The following is a 25576-nucleotide window of genomic DNA, read 5'->3' as shown; positions in this document are numbered from 1 at the left end:
TATTTTAGTTATTTTTGGTTTTTAAATTTTAAAAATATTGTTATTATTCAAATTAAAAATTTGAATATTATTTATTATTTAAGGTGGTGAATTTTAGTACGTGAGCTAGAGATTAGAGGTTTCGGTTGTCTTGCCTAGACTCAGGTGAGTGGGTTCACTCACGTGTTTATTTTATTGTATTTCGTATTTTTGTCAGACCATGTAAATTTTCTGTGTGCAAATTATTTATTTCACCCTCATGTGTAAAAATTAAATTGTTGCAATTTCTATGTGCAAGTCTATTTATTTCATCCGTACGTGCGAAAATTTAATTGTTTTATTTTCTGTGTGCATTTAATTATTATATTCAGTGCATCACCATACTTCGTGCTAATATTGAAATTTGTGAAAAAAAATGAGACTAATATTGATATGACTTAGAGAACAGTCCCGGTATAAATCGTTTGCGATTTTCCATGGTGACTCAAGTCTATCTGGAAGTCCAGGGGAAAGTCCTAAATTAGATCACTGCGGTGACTTCCTTAGGTGACTCTGGCGGGGTTAGGGATCAGTCCTAGGAAAAATGAGAAAATTTCCTAGGTGACTCTAACTTCTCTCAACGGTTAGAGGAAAAGACAGAGTGTGTTGATCACAGGGTGATACCTTCTGATGACCCTAACCGGATCAGCTATGAAGAATAGTCCCGAGCGTCATCTCGAGGTGACTTCTAGTTGATGTGGATCCACAGGGTTTAGACCCATTGAGACATATGACAGTATAAATATCAAAAAGATGTTAATATGTTAAAAACGTGCAAGGTTACAAGTTGTGACATTTCTCTATTGTTATCATTGTTATTATGTAGAGAGCATGCCTATTGCATATTATGATGGATATTGATGCTCTTAGTTTAATTTATTCAGCATTAATATGTATTAAAATTTATTTGGTTCGAGTGGATTCCACTCACTGAGCTATAGTTGTTGGCTCACGAGTTCTATTGTTTTTATTTATTTATTTATTTATTTCAGGTAATAGTCAGCGGGGCGACTGAGCGTGATGTACCCGGATTCCACATCCACTTAGGATTCACCTATTTACCTTTCCGCTCTTTTAGATTTTGTGCTTTAGATTAGAAGATTTTATTTTATTTTATTTTAGTTTAGAGACTCAAAAACATTAACATTGTTTTTATTTTAATTGCATTTAGTAATAAAATTTTAATAAAGCACATTCTCATTTTATTTATTTATCTTGTCATCGTATACGTAGAGAGTATTATTAAGGCTTCGTGCATTTCAAGCATATTGAGATGCATGGCCGGTCATGATTCCTATTTTGGGTCGTGACACACTGAATATAATAATTAAATGCACATAGAAAATAAAACAATTAAATTTTCGCACGTATGGATGAAATAAATAGATTTGCACACAAAAATTACAATAATTTAATTTTTACACATAAGGGTGAAATAAATAATTTGCACACAGAAAATTTATATGGTTTGACAAAAACACGAAATACAATAAAATAAACATGTGAGTGAACCCACTCACCTGAGTCTAGGCAAGACAACCGAAATCTCAAATCTCTAGCTTACGCATTAAAAATCACCACCTTAAATAATAAATAATAATCAAAATTTTTAATTTGAATAATAACACTATTTTTTATAATTTAAAAACCAAAAAGAACTAAAATGGGTTTAAATTTACCCATTGGATTGGGCTGGGCTGCTGCTGGCCCGGCCCAATCCAAAAAGAAACCAATTAAATCGGATTGGGCCGAGGCCCAGCCAAATTAATTGAATTGGGCTCGGGCTAACCCACAGCCCACCAAATAAGTGGTTCGGGTCGGGTCCCTTGGATTCGGATCCAACTCGACCCGAATCCAAACATGAAAAGGGAGGAGATCAGACTCGGGTTGCCCGAGTCTGTCTTCTCCAAGCCGAAGAGAGAGAGAGAAAAGAGGAAAAGAGAGAAAAAGGAAAAGAGGAAGAGGAAGACGTCGGTGGCCACCGTGGCGACGGTTCGGCGGCCGCACCCTCAGCTCCCCAACACCCATACGGTGCCGCCGTCCTCGTGAGGTGGGGGAGAACCTACGAACGGCGGTCGATCCCATGACCGACGGCAACCGGAGCCACGAGGGCTCCAACGGTGAATGTCCACGGCACGAGGCCAACAGCAAGGTGCTTCCAGAGATAGTGGCTGTGACCCGAAGCTGCCGTCCGGCCAGATTTGCCGATGAAGCCGAAGAACCCCCAAATTAGGTATTATCACTAAACCCTATTATTCTTTAATTAACTTTGAGGGATGAGAGAAGGCTTACGAAGGAGTCACATGATGGTCTCCGCTGGCTCCGATGACGCTCCGGCAGGCCGATTCCACGGCGTGACTCCGTTGGTAAAGGAGGAAGAAAGCGGAAGAAAGGAGGAAGAAAAGAGAGAGGAGAGGGCTGAGATCGTTAAGCAGAGAGAGAGAAAAGATTAGGGTTTTAAGTTATAGATTAGAAGAGAAATCTAGACCTAATCCGATCCGGATTAGGCATGATTTCTCTCTGCACCTCGTTGTGTGCTGGAGAGGGAGAGAGGAGGGGTTGCACGTGCTCTAGGTCAAATTATATCATGGGGACATTGGACTTAATGGTTCAAGTCTATTATCCTATCTACTTATATAATTTAGTCGGAGTCCTAATATGTTAGAATTTGTTTAATTAGCTAAATCCAGTTTCATGCAGTTTTGAGAAAATATTTAGAAGGTATTCATCTGATATCCAAATATTATGGAACAAGCTGGATAAGATCAGTGAGATTTGGACTCTATTTGTAGCAAAAAAGAAATTTAATATGAGGAAGATAAGGAGACTAGTTTAGTTAAGTCATGTAAGTCCTTAAGGCAAGTCTTAGTTAAGTTATGTAAACTCTTAAGGTAAGTCATAGTTAAGTTATGTAAATCTTTAAAGCAAAAACTAGTTAAGTTATATAAGTTTTTAATGCAAATCCTAGTTTGAGTCAATTTAGGGTTAGTCTTTATGTAAATGTGAAGTGCAACCCTAATTGAGTTATACATTCATCAATGATTAAATGACTTTTGCTCTTATTGCCCTCTAGTATCACCTCGCTCAACTTGGTCGCCAACATAAATCTCCCTCTCCCTCCTCTCTCTTGTCAACTGTTGTCGTCTCTTTTGTCGAAATGGTCTTGTCTTGTTTCTAAACTCTCTCGTTCTTCGATCGCATTAATCCCGTAGGGTCGGCTTACTTCTCCCCCTTTTTCACTTCTAAAGTATCAATCTAACTACTCATCACCACCATCATCAATAATCCATGCCATTGACATCATCATTTAAAAAGACGATCCACCCTTGCTATCTTCTAAACCGCAATCATCATGACACTCACCAATAGTCAGACTTGACCAAATTTAACATAGATAGAGTGCAAATCTGTTATACTAAAGATGTAGATCAGAAAGTTATATTATGATCCAATCATGTGGGTTAAGTTGAGTTAAGTCAAGTGGAGTTAAGTTAGTTAATTAGCTTTATCTTATTATTTTAAATTTAAAATAAATCGGATAATCCCTATATGAATTCGATCCACTAGAATTTTTACTCTTATAAATAGGAATGGACATATGTTAGATAATTTCATAAATTTAAATCTGAGTTTAGTCAAATATTTATTTTTGTTTTTCTCTTTTACCATAGCCGTTAACTCGTCCTTATCTTTCTAGTAGTATCGTAACTATAGAAATCTTTCAAGCTTCCAAACCCTAGTCATTATCTTCCTCCACGAGCCATCTATTCTCTACGGCCGTCCACCACCACCTTCAACCGTCCGTCACCCTCTGATGACCGCCACAACGTCAAATATATATTATTTTGCCTCATTCTGACCTTGCTCCACTTTTTTATTTATATCTTTTCATCCCAACATTTGATTTAGGTAAAATCAAATCCATTAGAACCCTAACTCATGAGGCTATGACCACCTAAATTTTAATAATTTTCTTACGTCCAGATTGATCCAGATCTGATTCATAACAAGTTCCGAAGCTATTTCAACTAGTTTCATAATTTTCTAACATCAATATTTGGTGAATATTCTCTCCGGATTGTGCAAAACCTTGCGATTCGAATCGACCCTAGCTCGGTCTGTATCATTTGATCCAATCCAAATTCTACCTTAGAATCTTTCCTTTTCCAATTTCTCCTCATCCTTATCACAACCTGATATTGGAATCATGAAAACGACCATGTATCTCAATACACTTGAGATACACGAAGTCTTAATTAATATTTTTCTAAGTCCACAATAACAAGAATTTAATTATGAACAACTAACTTTAATAAATATAATCTAGCAATAAAGAATATATCAATATCATTGCTAATGTTTCTCCAACCAATCTAAAATAACATATGGTTTAAAATAAAATGTCTAATACAACAAATGAATAAAACAGTAAAGTCCTAAGTAGAAATAGAGTCTCGGTGCCCATGATCATTCGTCACATTGACTAGCATCTGAAATATTAAAAGAGTCTAATAAGATAACAACTTTAGCTCAATGAATGAATTCACTTAAAAGCTAGAGAAATTGATTCCAGCTTGAAATTTAATTTAAAAAATAAAAATCTATTAGATTCCAGCTTGAAATTTATCATGGTTTTGAATAAGTGAGGATTTTTTTTTTGTCATATGTGAGTAGTATTTATTTTCAAATTTTTTGAAGCTTTCATACATTCTTAAATAATTTTTCAAAATTTTATGTAAATAAAAATAGTTTGATACAACATCAGTTGGTATAGGCAACCGGTACAGCTGATATATATTAGTAGTCGATTCCAATCGTTATCCCAATACTCAGAACTTTGATAAAAACCCTAAACAGGTTCAAATTCCTAGATGGATTAGATCAAAGGAAACCTTTACCTATATAGGTACTAAAAAACCTAACTAAATACTAATTTATTGACCTAACAAGCCTCAAATTGAGGCTAAAGCAGATCCAAATACAAAAGTTACGAAAAGGGAAAGCAAGTCAAATAAATGCCTAAAAAAGTAGCCAAAATAAACTTGATCCCCACTAGATTTGACTTAATAAAGACACCTAAAGATCAAGCATTAACTCTCTAATTTGGAACATGCCAATGGCCTTTGTGCTCCTGAATTAGGATATGATGGATATCCATTAGCAAGTAGAAGGCTTCATACATCAGAAGAATCTGTAGAAAAGATATTAGCTGATTAATACCCAAACCTATGTTAAAAGGCCTGCTCTAGATGGAACATAGACAGATGATTCTGGTTACTTTATAAGTTTTGTTAGTCAATTGACAAGGAATCTTCATGGATAATGAAGGCGTCCATACTGTCTAGCAGAGGCATTCTATTATGCATAATGAATGAAAAGATTCTGCTGTTTCCATATATAGGCAATAAAAGATCTATCTGGATGACAAAGAAAATTCCCTAAAATAATGATAACAGCAGCTTTGGCCATGCACAATAGTATGATAAGGAACCAATAATGTGTTGATGACCTAAGTGCCATAACATCACGTATGGTAGCATCAAACTAATTCAACCTTTAAAAGAAAATAAAATGAACAAATTTGTTCCCTGTATGCTAAAATAGAAGAGTATTTCAGCAAGTTTTACGAACCTTAACAAGGTGTCTAATGTTTCATCTTTTAGCTCCATATTTTCTTGTTCCTGAGTCACCATAAATCTGATAACTTTCAAGGATCTAAAATTAATAGATAACTGTAAGTAGAAGAAATTGCAAACCTTCTAAATTTTAACACCAAAATCACCATATACTTCTTCATCAACATGTCCCAGAGTAAACCATGGGCTGCAAGAAATATCCTTGTTTGAGAAACCATCAGAGGAAGGGAAAAATAGGATATGTACTTGCAGTACAGAAGTGTTCATTTTGCAGACATACTATTGATGCAAATAGTTTTTCAGTGTTCATCCATACTCCTGCTGCCACAAATAAGTGAAAGTAAAATGAAATGTTCCAGCATTTCAGTAGTTCCTTTTTAAATTAGGATGACAATACCATAGTATTTCCAATTGGCATGAGGAAAAGAACAAGGACAACAGAAAATCAAAGATCATACTTAATATAAGCTGCATGACCAACCATGATCCCTTGGGTACCTTCCCTTGTGGTTGGCTGTATTAACCTGCCATTAACAAAAAGGCAGGTGAAATTGAAGCTGGTGGTAATAAGATCATATGCAGATTTGCATGATAGTGGAGCCTGACAACAAGGACATCAACTGATAGTCCAAAAGAACAGTTATGGCCATGCCGATAAGGGCATGGCACCTGGTACGTGCTCTTATCAACACAGCAACTGGTACGTGCTATGCCAACTCATGCAATCAAGCACGGGACACATTTTTTTTTCACTTTAAAAAAACTAATTTGGTGTGTACAAATTATAGATCTAGCTCAGTTTTGTTAGATCTATTATTTGTAAGGGTCTTTCTACATAGAGCTAACATTTTGGTGCTAGTTATATGAAAAATACTCTTTAAAATGTAAGAAGCAAAAGAAAATTTGATTTCTCCAAATTAAAATTTTGAAATTCATATGTCAAATTCTTTCAAATTGAGTCAAAATTAGAATTAGAAATTGTTAGATTAACTCTATATGAGTAGATTTGAATATAAAATTTATAATTTTTAGCTAAACTTCAACATATTTATATTTCCCTCAAATTCAAAAAAATCCAAAATTAATGTCAAATTGAGTTAATATTGATATTGGGATATGTTAGATTAACTATGTTCAACTAGATTTTGGTTTTAACTATTGAGCTAGTGCCAAATAATAAATGCATTCAATTATATTATGTGTTGAATCATGTTTCTACTTAACTATTATATCTTTAATAAAATAAGTCATTTACAATATTATCTAGAGATAAAAGACTCTAATGTAGGCTTTAATACATATACTCAAATGAAATACTAAGGATTATCATGTCGAAAACACAAAAAACTTCTCTAAATAAAGTAATAACTAGAGAAAAGTAAATCTCCTCACATGCGGTTCATGTGACCAACCTCCTGTTCTTTGCCATATGCGACGAGAAGGGGCTGCAAGATTTCTAGCCAGATAAATCAGAATCTGAGTAGATGAGAGCATAACAAGGTGTGCTCTGGACAAATTTGGACACGAATTTTGGATAATAATGCTGATAGATTCAGATATCTTCTAAAAGTTAAGGATCTAATGCAATTGGGATCTCGTCGATCGAAAGAATAAATTGAAAGTTATGATGGATAGAATGACTAAAGGTCAGTGGTGGCGGGATGAATGTGGATGGTGGAAAATAGTGATATGGTTAGGGTTAGGGTTATACAAGGTAGAAGATGACTCTTGTAAGTGAGATAAAGCGTAAATGACTCTCAGGTGCGAGAGGGGCGATCAGACATAGGGGAAGGGCGGTGGTGGCGGCAATCATAGCCGAGGATAAAGCTCGATGAGAGAGAGGGAGAGCGAGAGAGATAGGGATTAGGTCAAAACTTAATTCATTCAATAATCGACTAGATCGACGTAGCTAGACTAGCTTAGATCCAACTGACTCAAACCAACACTTAAATGCACCAATTCTAACATTAGGTGCACACCACAAATGAATTGGTGGCTATCTATCTTGACTCAACAGGCCCAACTTAAATAGCTAGGACTCGACTCACCTATCAGATAAACTAAAACGCAATTCACCAATAAGCAAATAATTAACAAAATTAACTACATAACTAGTTGGGTGGCTTGGACGTGCCTCAACCATCTTCTATCGCATTAGCCCAATGAGGTTAGGCTCACCCACTAGGTCAGTTCGTATCAGGGTACCACGCTTCTATCACCTTCTCCTCAAGGTGCAGAGTCAATGGCCACCTCCACCTCCACGTCTCGCTGCTTTCCTCCTCATATCCTTGCACCAAGGACTAAGTGTTATACCCAATTTGAATTAGCAACCTCCGAAATTGCGTGGTTAGTAATTCAAATTGGGATAAACATTCAGTCCCAAATGGTAGACGGTGCGACTTCACCCGTCAAGTGTCCATCTTTAGGGTTCAACAGTTTGGATAGCTCTCCACCTGTGGTTGTTCTTGGTTCGTCACTCATGTGTTGTCTCTTCTTGCGAGTTATTTCTTTGGCATCCGAGCATTTTTCCCACTTCGGATCACCAACTTTTAATGGACAAAAGTTGGTAATATGAGTAGAAAAATACTTGGCTACTCAGTTGGGTTGTGTCCATGCTTGATTTGAGTCTATCTTCAAGTTGCATCTACTTGGTTTGGTTTGACATCCTCTCTTGGAAACTCAGCTTGGTTTCAATCTAGCAAGTCACCAACTTTAAGTTCAACAACATCAGTTCAGTGCGGGGCTAGGTGGACTCAATCTATCCACGCTTGGGTTTGGGGTTGTTGAGCTGGATCTTATCAATCCAAAGGGAACTGAGTCCGCCTCATGCCCTAGTGTTTGCATAATCTCCTCTAATCCTTCCAAATGGGATGCAAATATATAATCAAGTCGACCGGATCGACTTGGTGTGAGTCCGCCTCACACCCTCGTGTTTGCATCTAGCTTGACCTTAGGCGAGATGTCCAACTTGTTTTCCACCTTCATCTTTGCCCTTAGTAATTGAGACAGTCCCACTATCACGACCCAAAATCGGAATCATGATTGGCCCATGTACCTCAATACGCTTGAGATACACAAAGCCTTCCTAAAATTTCCTAAGTATATAATGGCAAGAATAAATAAAAGAAGAGATTGCTTTATTTGATTTAAACTAATTGTAATGAAAATAAAGCAATGTCATTATTACTGAGTCTCTAAACAAATTTAAATTAACAAATAATCTAAAATATAAGACCGAGTTACCACCAAAAGTCACAAGTGATCTATACTGAGATTATTCTCTAAGTCGTACCAATACAAGTTATATTTTTTCCTACTAAAATTTACGATTTTCATGAAGTATAGCGATGCACTGAATTATAATAATTAAATTGCACACAAAAAATATAATAAATAATTTGCACACAGAAAATGAAATAAATAAATTTACACATAGAGAATTACATGGTATGATAAAAGGTATGAAATATAATATAAATAAATATGTGAGTGAACCCACTCACCTGAGTCTAGGCAAGACAACTGAAATCTTTAATTTCTAGCTCATGTGCTAAAAATCACCACCAAAGAGTCACGTGGTAGTCTCCGATTGCTCCGGCGGCACTCCGACAGTTTGATTCCACGGCTACGACTTCAATAGAAGAAAGGAAAATGAAGAAAATAGGGAAGAAAGGTGGGTCAAAAAGAATGTTTAGGGTTTTTAATTTATAGGTTAGCTTTTAATCCCAATCATTAATCGGATTTTGATCCGGAGTGGCCAAAAACCCCGTAGCCACTCCCGTCGCATTACTGAAAAGGAGAGGGGAGGGGGTTGCATGTGCCCTTTTCTCTCAATTTTTTTCCATTCACACCCATGCAGTGGAAGGTGGGGTTTGTCCTCATCTTCGCATCCTCGAGTTGTAATACTCGTTCATCTCTCCAAAATGCCATTTGTATGCTTTTGAAGTCAAAAGCTACCGGTCCTAAGTTCTGCAACCACTAGATGCTTAGGGTGATGTCCATTCCTCGGAGGGCAAGTGGGTACAAGTCTAAGATGAAGGTCAAGTCTTGCACCTACAGTGACACACCTCGGCACGCTCTACTAGCTTATAATGTTGTGTCGTTGCTTATCATCACCTCTAAGCCCACCATTAGTTTTGTTTCAAGTCCAACACTCCCTAGGAGCCTTGTAAGAACCAAAAAAAAAAATTTAGGGGTTAAGAGAGGAGGGTGCACGTGCAGCCCCTCCTCTCTCCCTCTCCGGCACGCGACGAGGCGCAGGGAGAAATCACGCCTAATCTGGATCAGATTAGGTCTGGAATTTTCTTTTAATCTATAAATTAAACCCTAATCCCCTCTCTCTCTGCTTAACCATCTCAGCCCCTTTTTCTCTCTTCTTCCTCCCCTCTTTCGCTTTCTTCTTCCTCATTGTCGGAGTCACATCGTAAGACCTAACCCGACCTCTAGCCTTAAGTCATGGGCTACAGGTCGACCTATAGCCCAGTTCTCTGTTGGCTTTGGGTTGGGCCTTGGCCCAGCCCAACTAGTATGAGGTGGAAGGGTGGGCTACGGGCCAGCTGCAGCCTAATCCAATCCATTATCTTGGCTGGGCCTTGGCCTAGTCCGATTAGTTCTATTTTTGGAATTGGTCGGGCCAGCAGCAGCCTAGCCCAATCCAATAAGTAATTTAACCCATTTTAGTTCTTTTAGTTTTTTTTTATTAAAATTTTAGAAATATTGATATTATTCAAATTGAAAATTTATTATTATTTATTATTAAAAGTGGCGATTTTTAGTACGTGAGCTAGAGATTTGAGATTTCGGTTGTCTTGCCTAGACTTAGGTGAGTGGGTCACTCACATATTTATTTTATTATATTTTGTATCTTTGTCAGACCATGCAAATTTTCTGTGTGCAAATTTATTTATTTCATCCGTAGGTGCAAAAATTTAATTGTTACATTTTTTTGTGTGTATTTAATTATTATACTCAATGCATCATCATACTTTTTGCAAATATTAAAATTAGTGAAAAGAAAAACGAGACTAGTATTGGTACGACTTAGAGAACAGTGCCGGTATAAATCGCTTGCAATTTTCCGTGGTGATTCAAGTCTATCTAAAAGTCCAGGGGAAAGTCCTAAATCAGATCATTACGGTGACTTTCTTAGGTGACTGGCTGTAAGAACCAGAAAAAAAATAGGGGTTGAGAGAGGAGGGTGCACATGCTCTGCACGTGCAACCCCTCCCCTCTCCCTCTCCGGCACGCGAAGAGGCGCAACAGATCGGTCAAATCCAAATCTGTTTCAGATTTGGATCTTTGCCCTATAAATAAAAACCCTAATTCTCTCTCTCCTAACCCCCCTCAAGCCTCCTTTTTCCTTTCCTTCTTCTCTTTCGTTTCCTTCTTCTTTACCGTCGAAATCGCGACGTGGGTTCGGCCCGTCGAAGCATCGCTGGAGGAAATTGGGACCACCACACTCCTCACTGGTGAACCCTCTCTCATCTCTCTAGTTTAATTTCAGTTTAATAAAGTAAATTAGAAATACCTAATTTGGGGATTTTGGCTTCACCGGCAACTCTAACCGGCCGGCGGCTTCGAACTGCTACTGCTCGTGCTCGAGAGCTCTAAATCATTGGCCTTGCGCCATGGTTGTCTTCTGGAAGAGCCCTCGTGGCTCCCGTCGTTGTCGGCTTCGGAGTCGGCCATCGGTGGTGGGTTCTCCTCTACCTCGTGAGGACGACGAAGAGAGAGAGAGAGAGAGAGGGAGAGGAGCCCTTGTGGCTCCAGTCGTCGTCGGCTTCAAAGTCGGCCGTCGATGGTGGGTTCTCCTCCACCTCGTGAGGACGACGAAGAGAGAGAGAGAGAAGGAGAAGAGAGGTTGAGGGTGGTCGTGAACCGCCACCCACGGGGGTCGTCGGCGGTCACCCTCTCCCTCGATTCTTCTCTTCTCGTGTCGGTCGCGAGAAAGGAGAGAAGGGGTTGGTTGGGCTTAGGTTTAATTCGAGCCAACCCCTTTTTCGTTTAAGTTCGGGTTCGGGTTGGGTTTGGATTTCGGATCCACAGACCCGACCCGAACCAGTTAATTTGGATGGGCTGTGGGTTGGCCCGTAGCCTAATCCATTATTTTGGTTGGGCCTTGGCCCAGGCCGATTAGTTTCATTTTTGGAATGGGCCGGGCTAGTAGTAGCCCAGCCTAATCCAATGGGTAAATTAAACCCATTTTAGTTCTTTTAGTTTTTAAATTTTAGAAATATTGATATTATTCAAATTAAAATTTTTATTATTATTTATTATTAAAGGTGGTGATTTTTAGTACGTGAGTTAGAGATTTGAGATTTCGGCTGTCTTGCCTAGACTCAGGTGGGTGGGTTCACTCACATATTTATTTTATTATATTTCACACCTTTGTCAGACTATATAAATTTTCTGTGTGCAAATTATTTATTTCATCCTTACGTGTAAAAATTTAATTGTTACATTTTCTATGTAAATTTAATCATTATACTCAGTGCATTACCATACTTTATGCAAATATTAAATTTAGTGAAAATAAAATGAGACTAGTATTGGTACGACTTTGAGAACAGTCCAGGTATAAATCGCTTGCGATTTTTCGTGGTGACTCAAGTCTATTTGGAAGTCCAGGGGAAAGTCTTAAATCAGATCACTACGGTGACTCTAACTTCTTTCAACGGTTAGTGAAAAAGACAAGAGTGTTTTGATCACATAGTGATACTATCTGATGATCATAACCGGATCAGCTATGAAGAAAAGTCCCGAGCGTCATCTCGAGGTGACTTCTAGTTGATGTGGATTCACAGGGTTTAGACCCATTGAGACATATGACAGTATAAATATTGAAAATATGTTAATATGTTGAAACCATGCAAAGTTACAAGTTATGACACTCTCTATTGTTATCATTGTTATTATTTAAAGAGCATGCCTATTGCATATTGTTATGGATATTGTTGCTTTTAGTTTAATTTTATTCAGCATTAATACGATTTAAAATTTATTTAGTTTTTGAGTGGATTCCACTCACTGAGCTATAGTTGTTGGCTCATAGATTTGTTTTTTGTATTTATTTATCTATCTCAGGTAATAGTCAGCAGGACGACTGAGCGAGATGTATCCGAACTCCACCTCCACTTAGGATTCACCTATTTACTTTTCCTCTCTTTTGGATTTTATGCTTTAGATTAGAAGTTTTATTTATTTTGTTTAGACTATAAAATATTAATATTGTTTTATGTTTATTGCAATTAGTTTTAAATTTAATAAAGCAGATATTCATTTTATTTATTTATTTTGCCATCGTACACGTAGAAAGTACTAATAAGGTTTCGTGTATCTCAAGCATATTGAGATGCATAGCCGGTCATGATTCCTATTTCGGATCGTGATAATGTTGGTATCAGAGCCTAAAATTTTGTCATCCTAAATCACCCATAGAGTTGTGTGGAGGTTAAGCTCAGGTTCGTTATGAAATTTTTATTATATTCAGTAAGATTATTCTTATCTTTTTTATAAATCTTGAAGGGACAATATGTAAACGCGTCGTCATCGATGAGGAGCTGCGGCCCAAAGTTTATCTCCTGACGAGAGTAGGGAGCAAGAGCCGGCTCCTGCTCAAGCGCCAGCTCTTGCACCAACTACTATTCCTGGTTCGGGATCGAAAACTGCTCTTACCCAAGCTCCTACTCCTATCCAGATTCCTACCCCTGCCCAGATCCTCATTTCTGCCCCAGTTCCTGCTACTCATATAGTGGTATCAGTGCTACAGACCCTTCTTCAGGCCATTGGAGGACAGTCATCGCAGACTCCAGCTAAATCAGAGTCAAGGCCCCTTGGTCTACATAGGGGTACAGTGTTTGAAATTTTTTTGAAGGCATCTCCACCTGTCTTTAGAGGGACTACTGATCCGATTGATGCAGAGGCATGGCTGCTGCGAATCGAGAAGATATTGCGAGTTTTGGATTGTTCAGAAGATCAAAGGGTTGCCTTGATGACCTATATGTTTAAGGATCGGGCAGAGCATTGGTGGCAGATGATTGAGCGCCAGTATATTGGACGAGAGAAGGAGCTGACCTGGGGAAACTTTAAGAGGATTTTCTTCGAGAAGTACTATCCTCGGGCCTTAAAAAAAAAGAAACATGATGAGTTCTTTGAGCTGAGACAAGGAGGCATGCCTGCGGTGGACTTTGAGGCGAGGTTCACCTAGCTGTTGCAATTTGTTCCACATATAGCAGCGAGCAAGAAAGAGAAAGTTAGCTTCTTGGAGGGTAAGTTGCGGCCAGCCATGAAAGATAGGATATCACTATTCCAGTGTCAGACACTTCCAGAAATGGTGTTTAAGGCCGAGAGAAAATTGGGGAGCTTCGCCAAGAACGAGAACAGCAGCATCCACAGAAGAAATCGAGAAGGTACCAGGAGCAAAACAGAGGAGGTGGTCAGTTGTCTGGATAGCCCTTGAGGGCCGGGAGTGGACCAAACCCTTCTAGGAGAGGTCCCAAACAGAGTCAGCTTAAAAATTGTACGAGGTGTGGACGCTCCCATTCGTCTAGTGTTGGGTGCAATGGAGTACTATAAAGCTGCTACAACTGTGGAAGACCCGGTCACTTGGCGAGAGATTACAGAGCACCACGTGGGGGATGGCGTCCAACCTCTCAGCAGGATCAACAGCATCGACCGTCCCAGTCTGGCCCAGCGAACAATAAGCCTCCAGCAAGTAGCGGAAATCCAAGAGTGAGGCCGGAGAATAAAGGAAGGATTTATACTTTGACGTAGGAAGAGGTTGAGCGCTCACCATCCGTGATGCAAGGTACATTATCTATTTCTTCTATACCAGCTAAAGTCCTTATAGATTCTGGAGCCTCACATTCTTTTGATTCACCTGATTTTCTTTCCTTATTACCTATTGCACCTGAGATTATAGAATCATATTTAGTAGTGACCACCCGTAGGGAAGACCATACTTTTAAATCATATTTGCAGATCTTGTTTAGTAGAGATAGACGGTCAGAAACTTCCAGTAGATCTTATTTGTCTAGACATGCATGATTTTGATGTTATACTGGGCATGAATTGGCTATCTGCACATCATGCTATAGTAGATTGTAGAATAAAAAGGGTTACATTTTCTATCCTGAAGAAGTCAGAATTTTTTTTCCAGGGTAAGCGAAAGATTCCTATGACCAGTATTATCTCGGTACTTCAAGCAAATCGATTAATGAAGAAAGGATGCCCAGGCTTTTTGGCATTGGTAGTGGGCATGGAGCGTGCAGAGCAGGAGATTCATGAACTTCAAGTGGTAAATAAATTTTCAGATATTTTCTTCTGAAGATCTACCTGGTCTTCCACCCGATAGAGAGATAGACTTCACCATAGATCTGCTCCCTAGCACTGAACCAATATCAAAAGCACCCTATAGGATGGCACCAGCAGAACTTAAAGAGTTGCAGACCCAACTTCAAGAGTTGCTGGATTTGAGTTTTATTCGTCCGGGTGTATCACCTTGGGGAGCACCGATTCTATTTGTAAAGAAGAAAGATGGATCGATGCGTCTTGGCATTGATTATCGGGAGTTAAATAAAGTCACTGTGAAGAATAGGTATCCACTACCTCGGATCGATGATCTTTTTGATCAACTGCAAAGCTCTCAGATCTTCTCAAAAATCGATTTGAGATTTGGTTATCACCAATTGAAGATCAAGAATGAAGATATTGCAAAAACAACATTTAGAACTCGCTATAGCTATTATGAGTTCTTAGTGATGCCTTTCGGCCTTACAAATGCGCCTGCAGCTTTTATGGACTTAATGAACCGGGTCTTTAAAACCTTCTTGGACCAGTTTGTTGTGATATTCATTGACGATATATTACTCTATTCCAAAAGTAGAGAAAAGCATGAGGAACATCTGAGGACAATACTTCAAACTCTTCGTGAGTAAAAGCTTTATGCAAAATTTAAGAAATGTGAGTTTTGGTTAGATGAGGTGACTTTCTTAGGACATATAATCAACAAGGATGGAGTCAAGATGGATCAAAAGAAGATCGAGGCTGTTAAAAAATGGCCGAGGCCTACTTCAGTATTTGAAGTACGCAATTTCCTTGGATTGGCGAGCTACTATAGAAGGTTTGTGGAGAGATTTTCATGGATTGCCTTGCCACTTACTCACCTCACCAAAAAGGGGGTGAGATTTGAGTGGTCAGATGATTGTGAAAATAGCTTCCAAGAGCTTAAGCAGAGATTGATTTCAGCTCCTATCTTTTCACTTCCGATAGAGGGCGGCATCTTTGTAATTTATAGTGATGCATCCCCGACAGGGTCTTGGTTGTGTTTTGATGCAGCATGGAAAAATGATAGCCTATGCATCTAGACAACTTAAGATTTATGAGAAGAACTATTCTACTCATGACCTTGAGTTGGCTGCGGTGGTTTTTGTACTAAAGATTTGGCATCACTACCTTTATGGAGAATCTTGTGAAATTTTCATTGATCACAAGAACCTCAAGTATATCTTCACTTAAAAAGAACTTAACTTGAGGCAACGTAGGTGGCTAGAATTAATCAAAGATTATGATGTTAGTATCAATTACCATCCTGGGAAGGCAAATGTGGTAGCCAATGTTTTGAGCAGGAAATCATCAAAGGGGCACTTATTAGCACTTACTTGTCAGTAGTGTATTATTGAAGAATTCAAAAGCTTGAAGATTGAAGTAACATCAAATCCAGAGAGAGTAGCTATTTGCAGCCGGCTAGTGGTCAAACCTACACTTTTAGATCGCATCCAGGCTGCTCAATTAGAGGATGCCAACCTCAAGAAGATCTTGGAAGGATTAGAAAAAGGAGAAGCTCCTGGCTATTCGAGATCAGACGAAGGACTAGTCAAGTACCAGAATCGAGTCTACGTCCCAGCCAGTTAGGAGTTAAAGAATGAAATTATGTCAGAGGCTCATAGTTTAGGATTCAGTATCCACCCAGGCAGCACAAAAATGTATAGAGATTTGCGAGAAAACTACCGGTGGAATGGCATGAAAAAGGACATAGCTAACTTTGTGGCCACATGTCTCACTTGTCAGCAAATCAAAGTTGAGCACCAAAAACCTGCTATGTTGAGGTGCTAGGCTGAGCCCAACACTATGTATAGTTTTTTAAATATAAATATATATATATATACTATATATATACATATTATTGATTATTATTTAAATTATATTTGATTATGTTATTAGTTATTTAATTAGTTTAGTTAATCTAATGTATTTAATTGATATGAATTAAATCTAATTATATCATGTTTAGCAAAATACCTGCAACATAAATTACTATATTAATCCTAACTAAGTATAGTAATTATTAAGGGTTATGTACGTATATTCTTGTATAATTATTTGCAGTAACTTAATTCTTATTTTCTTAATTATCAAAGAGAATAATAGGCAGATAGTTATATTTCAAATACACTATTAGATAATATAATTATGGTTAATAAATAACAAAACAAATATAGGAATGAAAAGTATATGATTGCAACAAGAAATTATCTTTTAGTCGGGTTAATTTTAATTAATAGAAAGACTGACATTATATGTTATAAATAATTTCAGATTTCGACCCCCCTATTCAAAACTCCGTAGACTTAGCTATTAAGGCCTGATTGTTGTCGTAGCAGCGTGAACGAGTAGTTGTTTGGTAAATACAGTGGTAGTGAGTAGTCTTATCCCCTAGATGCCTTTCTCAAATTATGATATATTATATAATTATGTATATGCATGTTTTAGCCTCCAGTGTGATTATATGACTTTATCTAGAGATGATTCAGTTAAGCATGTTTTATCATGCATATAATTAGACTGATCTTGGATAAGAGTATGATGATGATATATAGAGATGATTAGAGATGATTATACTGTTATAATTTTATATCTAGTTGATCTGTAACAGGAGTATGCATGTGTTAGATACATATTTGGAGTCTACATTACATCATCTTTCTCTTGGCTTCTTTACCACTTAAATTTCTGAGTTGCATAATTTGTTGTAGTACTAGATATGCATATGATCTATCATGTATTAGAAATTCATAAAAATACTTGTATATGTGATGTGATGGTTGGAATGGTATTTAGTCCGGATTAGTACTGGACATACCCTTAGCGTATGGCAGAGTATGATAATGGCTGATGGTTATACTCTTAGCGTATGATAGGGTACAACTATTATTGATATACCCTTAGTATATGATAGAGTATAATTTTTTTTTTGAGATATCCTTAACATATGGCAAGGTATGATTTATCTCCAGAGATACTCTTAGCGTATGACAGAGTATGCTCTAAGCTTGTGGCATAATGTGTATCGAGTTTAGGACCGGATACCGTAGTCCAACATGGTAGATGATATTTAGAATTAAGACAAATGACTATGATAGTGAGAAATATGTGGATTATATCCAGCTTTGACATATACGATTATGTAGTGGTTGACATGCATCATGCATCATCATTAATATAAGTGGTATCACTAGATCATGATTGTTATACATTATATGTTATTATATTCGGTGATGTTATATTATAATTTCATCATAAGATATAGTTTTGGTTGAGGATATAATATGCTCATTTATGAGATAATCTTAATTTTATTTATATATATGTTATCGAGGATATATATATACATACTCATACACGGCCTCATATTTCTTTCTGATTCATATTATCCAGTACATAATTTACTCTCTGTTTGGCATCACTGATTCAGAGTAAGATCTATTCACTGAGCCTTTAGCTCATGACTCTTTATTTTCTCCTTTTCAAAAACCCAAGTGAGCGAGTAGAGCAGGATATTCTCTCAAAGGTCTTACCGACGGGTAAAGAGTAGAGTGTGTTAGTGTTATATGCTAGATGTATCATATTTTATGGTGTATCAGTTGACATTTTAGAATATCTTTACCTCTGTCTTATATTTTAGCAAGTGACTTTGTACTTGATAAATTACGTATATACCACTGTTGTGTATATGTAATAGTGAAATGCTCTTGATGATGTGTTGTGTCCTGTGTGAGGCCCTATTAAGAATTATGTATATGCTATTGGTAGTTTTGAGTTATTTTTGTTTTAGACATTATGGATAAAATTATAGTGTTGGTATAGGTTTATTTGATTGTCAGCATCTAACTGAGTTGTCAGGTGCTTTGCACGTGCCGTGTGGGCTCATGTCATGCATGTGTTTAGGGTTTGGATGTTTCATTTTAGAGTGGTATCAGAGCCCAGGTTTAATAAGTATCCGGCATATCATCAAGAGCATTTGTACATTATCACCTTGTGTCTAAAGAAATATTACGATTTTAGGATTATGCAAGAGATAAATTTTAGGGTTTTGCTTGATCACTAATCAGTTAATGAATTTGATTATTTTCACAGAAAGATGTCGCCCCGTCGCAGAAGTTCAGAGTCTAGGGTGACCTCCACAGTTGAGGCCCTTACTAAGACCCTAGAAGTTCCTCCATCTATAGAGAAGCATGATCCTATTTCGTGTCTCCTAGACAGTCAAGAAAGACTTATTGAGGAGATCCTTCGGAGTAGAGGAGCTAGCATATCAGCAGAGAGTTCTGAGCCACCTTCTACAATGGGTATCACCTTAAATAACTTTATGTCGTTAAACCCCCCCGAATTTACAGTGGAGGCATTGATCCACTAAAGGCCAGTGGATGGTTATCGGACAAAGAGAATTCTGAGCCCCCAATTTATAGAGAGTTCTGAGCCACCTCTTACAACACGTATCACCTTAAATAAGTTTATACCGTTAAACCCCTTAATTTACGGTGAAGACGTTGATCCACTGGAGGCTAGTGGATAGTTATTGGACATAGAGAAAATGTTGGATACTCTAGGATGTATTGATCAGCAGAAGATAGCCTTTGCTGCCTTTATGCTCAGGGGTAAGGCTGAACAATGGTGGAAAGCCATAGAAAGGCTTTATAAGACATAGTGTCTCTCTTTAAGGAGCACCTGTTCTTTTTGTTAAGAAGGATGGGACGCTCAGGCTGTGTATAGACTATAGACAGCTGAACCAAGTGACTATAAAGAATATCCTCTACCTCGCATTTATGATTTGTTTGACCAGTTAAGGAGAGCTAGAGTATTCTCAAAAATAGACTTGAGTAATAGTTACCATCAGTTAAAAGTCCGTGAGGAGGATATTTCTAAAACTACTTTTCATACTAGATATGGATATTATGAGTTTTTGGTCATACCATTTGGATTGACCAATGGTCCAGTTGTTTTCATGGATCTAATGAATAGAGTTTTCCAACTTTATTTGGATCAATTTGTAATAGTTTTCATTGATGAAATACTAATATATTCAGCTAGTGAGAAAGAACATGAGTATCACTTGAGGTTAATTCTCCATATCTTGAGAGAGAAGAAATTATTTGCCAAATTTTCAAAATGTGAGTTCTGACTAGATTTCATGCTTTCCTTCTAAATAACAAATCATATGCATTTTATCCAGCTAATATGGTCATACTTTCTATCAACTATCCTATTAATCAGATTTCATGCTTTTCTTCTAAATAACAGATCATATGCATTTTATTCAGTACTATAATAAGTCATGCATATTAGAAATTTAAGTAAAAAAAGAGTCAAAAGAAATATATGATACGATGAAATCTCCGGTGGTACATATATTGCATGCATACTCATGTTAGTCTATCACATGTATACTCATACTACAAATCAACTAGACAAAATTATAACAGTATAGTCATCTCTAATCATCTTAATATATCATCATCATACTCATATCCAAGATCAGCCTAATTACATGCATGATAAAATATGTTCAACTATAATCATCTTTAGATAAGTTATATATCATACTGGTGGCCAAAATATTAGTGTACATAATATATAATATAACCTAATTTAAGAAAGGCATCTAGGGGATAAGACTACTCACATCTGATTAGAAGACAAAATAATATATCTCACATCCGTCAACAGAGTATCAACTTATCGCTAGCAAAGTCCACGGGGTCTCAAATAAGAGGGTTCGAAATCGACGTTCGGTGGAGGTGGCGGCGGTGGGTTTCGAAGGCAGTACAACCATGAGGGAGAGAGAGAAAGGGAGAAAGAATGAGAGAGAAAGATTAAGAGAGAAAGGGAGAGATTTAAAGAGAGAAGATGGGGGGGGGGGGTATTGGCGGTGGCTGCGGCAGCGGGGCCAATAGTTGGGGGCACGTGTGGCGCCCACAACGCGGGCTCGCAACTTGCATGGTCAATAAAAAAAAATTTCTTTCTTTTTGTCTCTTTTTTTATAATTTAATTTATATATTATTATTATTATTTTATTATTTTAAATCTTGGTTATTATAGTGTTGATCACATAGTGACACCTTGTAATGACCTTAATTGGATCAATTATGAGAAAAAGACTCGAGCGTCATCTCGAGATGACTTCTACTTTATGTAGATCCACAGGGTATAGATCCATTGAGACAAATAACAATATTATTTTGAAAAAGATATTAATATATTGAAACTGAGCAAGGTTACAAGTTTATTAAAGTGATTAAATGGTGTCATGATAGTTGAAAAAGTATGAAATTTTACTTAAAGGCACAAGAATAGGTACTCTGCATTCAACTATCTAGTCTGCTGTTTGAACAAGACGTTCGAATGCACTTAGGTTGCGTTCAAACGCACCCTGCAATTGTTCACACTGCATTCGAATGCAAAATCAGACGTTTACACATACAGAGAACACGTTTTGGACATTCGAATGTATTCGGACCGCATTCGAATGCACTCACGTAACATGCAAGTTTTTAGACTTTCAAGAGTTCTATTTTGACTTGGATTTAGTCTTATCTTGTTATTCTATATAAGTGTTAGGATGCCCTGATCCTAAGGAGATGGGTGATTGCTTTTGAAAAGGATTTTTTGAAGCTATAACGTTCTTCCACCAACAAGGTCCGTCTCTTTTACAACGCACCAAGCTTTCGTTTTAAGGGTCATCTAGACAAAGGATCAATTTCAAGGGCTATTGAGATTGGAGATCAATCACATAAAGCAATGAATTACTGGTTCTAGTGAGCAAGATTGAGAGAAACAAAGTTACAGCGATCAACGGGTTGTTTTGTAAGTCAGTCTTATGACTACTACAAATTTAGTGATTGGTTTTGATCTGAGTTTAGATCCATAGTTTTTTTCCTATTTAAGTTTTTCCACGTAAAAATCTTGGCGTTCATCTTTGATTTACTCTTTGCTAGTTATTCCGTATTTATTTATTTAAGTAAAGAGTTGATACCATTACCTAGGGTTTAGATACATATGCATGTCTAAGTTAGTTTTTTCATTGCTGACCTTTACCAGTCAGAACATGTTGTGCCAATGGCTAATTGTCACCCTCCATTCCATTTGCATGGCAAATCTTGATAAGTATTACCTTAATGATCTCATCATAGATCTCAGCAATAGCAGAAACCATGAATTCACTATGCCTATTTGAGGTAAGCTACATAGATTCTCTTTCTCCTTTGAATTTTTGTAGTGCAGGATTCTCTATCTAGTATATTATCTATTAATGAACAATCCATCTACTAATTACTATAAATGAACAAAGAGAAACCACCATCACATTGTTCATAACAGCTTCCTTAATTATCTACTCATTCAAAATGGCATGTGTATGTAATCGATGCATTTGATGGCAATGGAAAGTTCATGAAAGCAAGCTGGTTTGGCCTAGGATCAGCAAGAAGAAAGTTACAACAATGTCCAATTTTCTTTTAAGAATAATGATATGAATGAACTCCTATGAGTCAATGTTTCAATCTTATTATTGCAATCCTTCAGAACTCTTTGTAAGGTCCAAGCTATTCTGCCACATTAACAATAGACCTAAATACTTTTGCTGATTAGAACCTATACAAAGATTTTTGTGAAATGACAAAGGGTAATCAGCAGTAACAAGTGAACTCTAATATTTGTTGCTAAAATGAGAAATACGACACTTGAATGTATATAACCAAGAAGTTAACAAGATACACCAATAATGATTATAAAGCTTACTATTTAGCATAAAGCCAATATGTCAAGCATCACAGGTTAAATTGACTTGGTTAGGTTTGATCTTTAGAGCCATTACGATGGAGATCCAGATGGCTTACACACTTAAGTGCATCTTCCGAAGAAATATCCAAGCCTTTGGATTTGTAACCACAGAAACTTCACAGCAAGATTTAGGCATGCGAGGATTTCATTTGTTGATCAATTCAGTCCTTCTCAGATCTGTATTTGATCTTTAATTGAGTCAATTGGAACCTAGAGGATGATTATGTTTAATTTTATTGTTGAAGTCAAGTTGGGTTTGTTTCATACTTCATTTGAGTTTATTCCGAGTTTATTAGAGTCATATTTGAAAGTGCAATATTATGTAATAGCAAGTTCATGAATATAAACCACTCAAAAATATGATGTACAACTCGTGCGAAAAAGATCAAAGAACAACACTAAAATCAAGTCAAAATCAGCTTGGTTAGTTCTACAGTTTGGGTGCATACCCCAAATCAGTGTTTTAAATGGTGTTCTAGGTGACCGCCATCCGGTCTAGTGTTGGGAGAAGGCAGCTTGCTGCATTGGCGGGCCACCTAGCCGCGGCATTGCGGGCTGGGAGGTGAAATGTGGTCGGGCTAGGGGTGTCAAAATAAATGAGCAGCTCGGGCTCGACCCGATTGAAGCTTGGGTTCGACTCGGCTTAGCTTAGCTTAAACCGAGCCTGAGCTTAATTTTTAGGCTTGATTTGAATTTTGAGCCAAGCCTTGAGTCAAAAGCTAGCTCGCTCATGTGTGGCTTGATGGGCTTGTTTACACCCGACTCTAATCTTTGGAGGTGCTTCTATTATTAGCCTCTTAATCACTAGTACTAGATTTGAAGCTTTTGGAGAGGAGGAACCCAAGCAAATGGCCCACCACCGTGAGTATGAGCATGCCCCCATTGAAGGACATGATGGCAACGAAGATGAGGGAGAGGAAGTACATGCCGAGGCTTTAATTGCCAAGCCAGCCAGCAAACAAGACCTACGTATGCTTCCCCTAGAAGAAAATTATGTGCATCATGGTGGCATCGCCATGGCCACCGCCTATGTCATGCCCCAATGTTGGTGCCAGTGGGGGGCATCATCATGCCCATGCCTTTGTTGCCTCGTCTAGCTCCTATTGCCATTTTAATTAATATTGGTAGGTAAGGGAGTGGCAGTAGTAGACTAGCTATGAAGAGCAGGTTTTAATGAGTTCTCAGAGAGAGAGAGAGAGAGAGAGAGAGAGAGAGGGGGAGTGGCAGTAATAGACTAGCTAAAGAAGAATAGGTTTTAATGAGTTTGATGGAGAGGATTTGTGGTCATGACAGAAGAAGCAGTATAAGATTAAACAAATCATGGGCAGATTCTATCACATCAATCCACTCAATATTTATTAAAAGCAACTGCTTTCATCAAGATGAGGAACAAAATCTCCAAATAATGGCTTAGTTGGGGTTTGAAGAACTTGCAAACTGCAAATGGCTCGTAAAGACGTGCCTACCAAAATCTCTCTCCTCCGGCCTCCTACTCCGTTTGCCCCCTCATCCAGCCTCCTCCTTCAGCCTGCTTCTCCATCGACCTTCTCCCCCACTTCGGCACCAATCAAGTTTCGAGCCGAGCCTGAGCTAGAGTCGGCTCGCTCAGCCTCGGCTAGTCCGAATAGGGCCTAGGCACCATTGCAGGCTAGGTAGTTCAGCCCGCTTATTAAATGCTATCGTGTTGGAAATGGGTTGGATTCCATTTAATGGATTGAATCCGACTGACTAACCAATAACCATTATATATAAACAAAATAAAATAGTAAAACCCATCGTTGCTCTCTTTCTCTTTCTCTTTCTCAATCTAACCTTCAAAACCCTAAACCCAAACCCTCGATCGTCTTCTTCAACGGTAGCGAGAGGCGAGAGGCGAGCGACGAGTGGCGACCAGCAACCAATGAGCTAAGGTGACAATGATTGTGGACAGTGATGATCGATTGTGGATGATCGACAACGATCTTTCTTTTCTCTCCCTCTCCCCCTCTCTCTCTCTCTTTGTCTCTCTCTCTTTTACTCTTTCTCAATCTCTCCCATAGTCCCACAATCCCACTTCTTCCCACTAACGACCCCACTTCTTAGTCTCTCCCACTCTCGTTTAGGCAGCTAGAGAGGAATTAATTGGAGAAATTAATTGCTTAATGCTAATTAGACTTTGAATTAAGATTACTAAATTTTTTCCACTATCTTGCATTATAATATTGATAAGATTTCTAAATTAAGATTATTGAATTAAGATATACTATATTAGTATTAAAAATTATAAATATATCATATATAATTTTTTGAATTTTTTATATAGAAAATGCTAGACAGTCTTGTCACCCACCTTATCGCCCACATTTCGTCTTAGCACTAGGTGGTGAGATAACCGCCCATCGTTTGCGATCGCCTTTCAAAACATTGCCCTAAATAATGAGATACACACACCGATACGAAATTATTATAGAAATTTCTATGCAATTCAAACATGGGTGTGCACTAAGTAAGTCAGGTGCGTGCGCACTTTACTAATGAATTAGAATTAGAAAATTCTAAAACTCTCTCAGACTTGGTATTTCCTTTTGGGATTCTCCTAGAACGAATCAAGGACATTCTAATTCACTTTAAAAAAATTGTCAAAGATCATATTAAAACAGAGAAGTAAAGGGAGATCGAAGTTTAAGAGTTCTATAGTTCCACTTTTCTCAAAGTAAAGTTTAAGAGCTTTAGAGTTTGTCGTGAACCAACCCAGAGCTAGTTGGTCTAGCCGAGTCATGTACTCACTTGGTGGGTTGGTCTAGTTGTGTTGAGTCTAGTTTAGATTTGCT

The 25576-nt window shown here is 37.7% G+C and overlaps 1 long non-coding RNA gene across 12 annotated transcripts in view; it reads right to left on the bottom strand.

Moving 5' to 3' along the window:
• Positions 1 to 25576, bottom strand: part of LOC140776673 (uncharacterized) — a 53332-nt gene that overhangs the window by 10786 nt on the left and 16970 nt on the right. For 6 of the 12 annotated variants that reach the window (XR_012106917.1, XR_012106914.1, XR_012106915.1 and 3 more), the window contains 4 exons: positions 6113 to 6178; positions 5935 to 5975; positions 5775 to 5841; positions 5650 to 5699 (listed from right to left, as the gene is read on the bottom strand). This is a non-coding gene — a long non-coding RNA (uncharacterized lncRNA). Of the gene's footprint in view, positions 1 to 5649; positions 5700 to 5774; positions 5842 to 5934; positions 5976 to 6112; positions 6179 to 9157; positions 9286 to 25576 lie in introns of all 12 variants that reach the window. The other 6 variants (XR_012106922.1, XR_012106923.1, XR_012106921.1 and 3 more) reach the window with 5 other exon arrangements.

Source organism: Typha angustifolia, chromosome 14 (genome assembly GCF_048772165.1).
Source record: "Typha angustifolia cultivar Huaian chromosome 14, ASM4877216v1, whole genome shotgun sequence".
NCBI classification, from domain to species: domain Eukaryota; kingdom Viridiplantae; phylum Streptophyta; class Magnoliopsida; order Poales; family Typhaceae; genus Typha; species Typha angustifolia.
The sequence above is the reverse complement of the archived record's forward strand: the minus strand, read 5'-3'. Positions and strand labels throughout refer to the sequence as shown.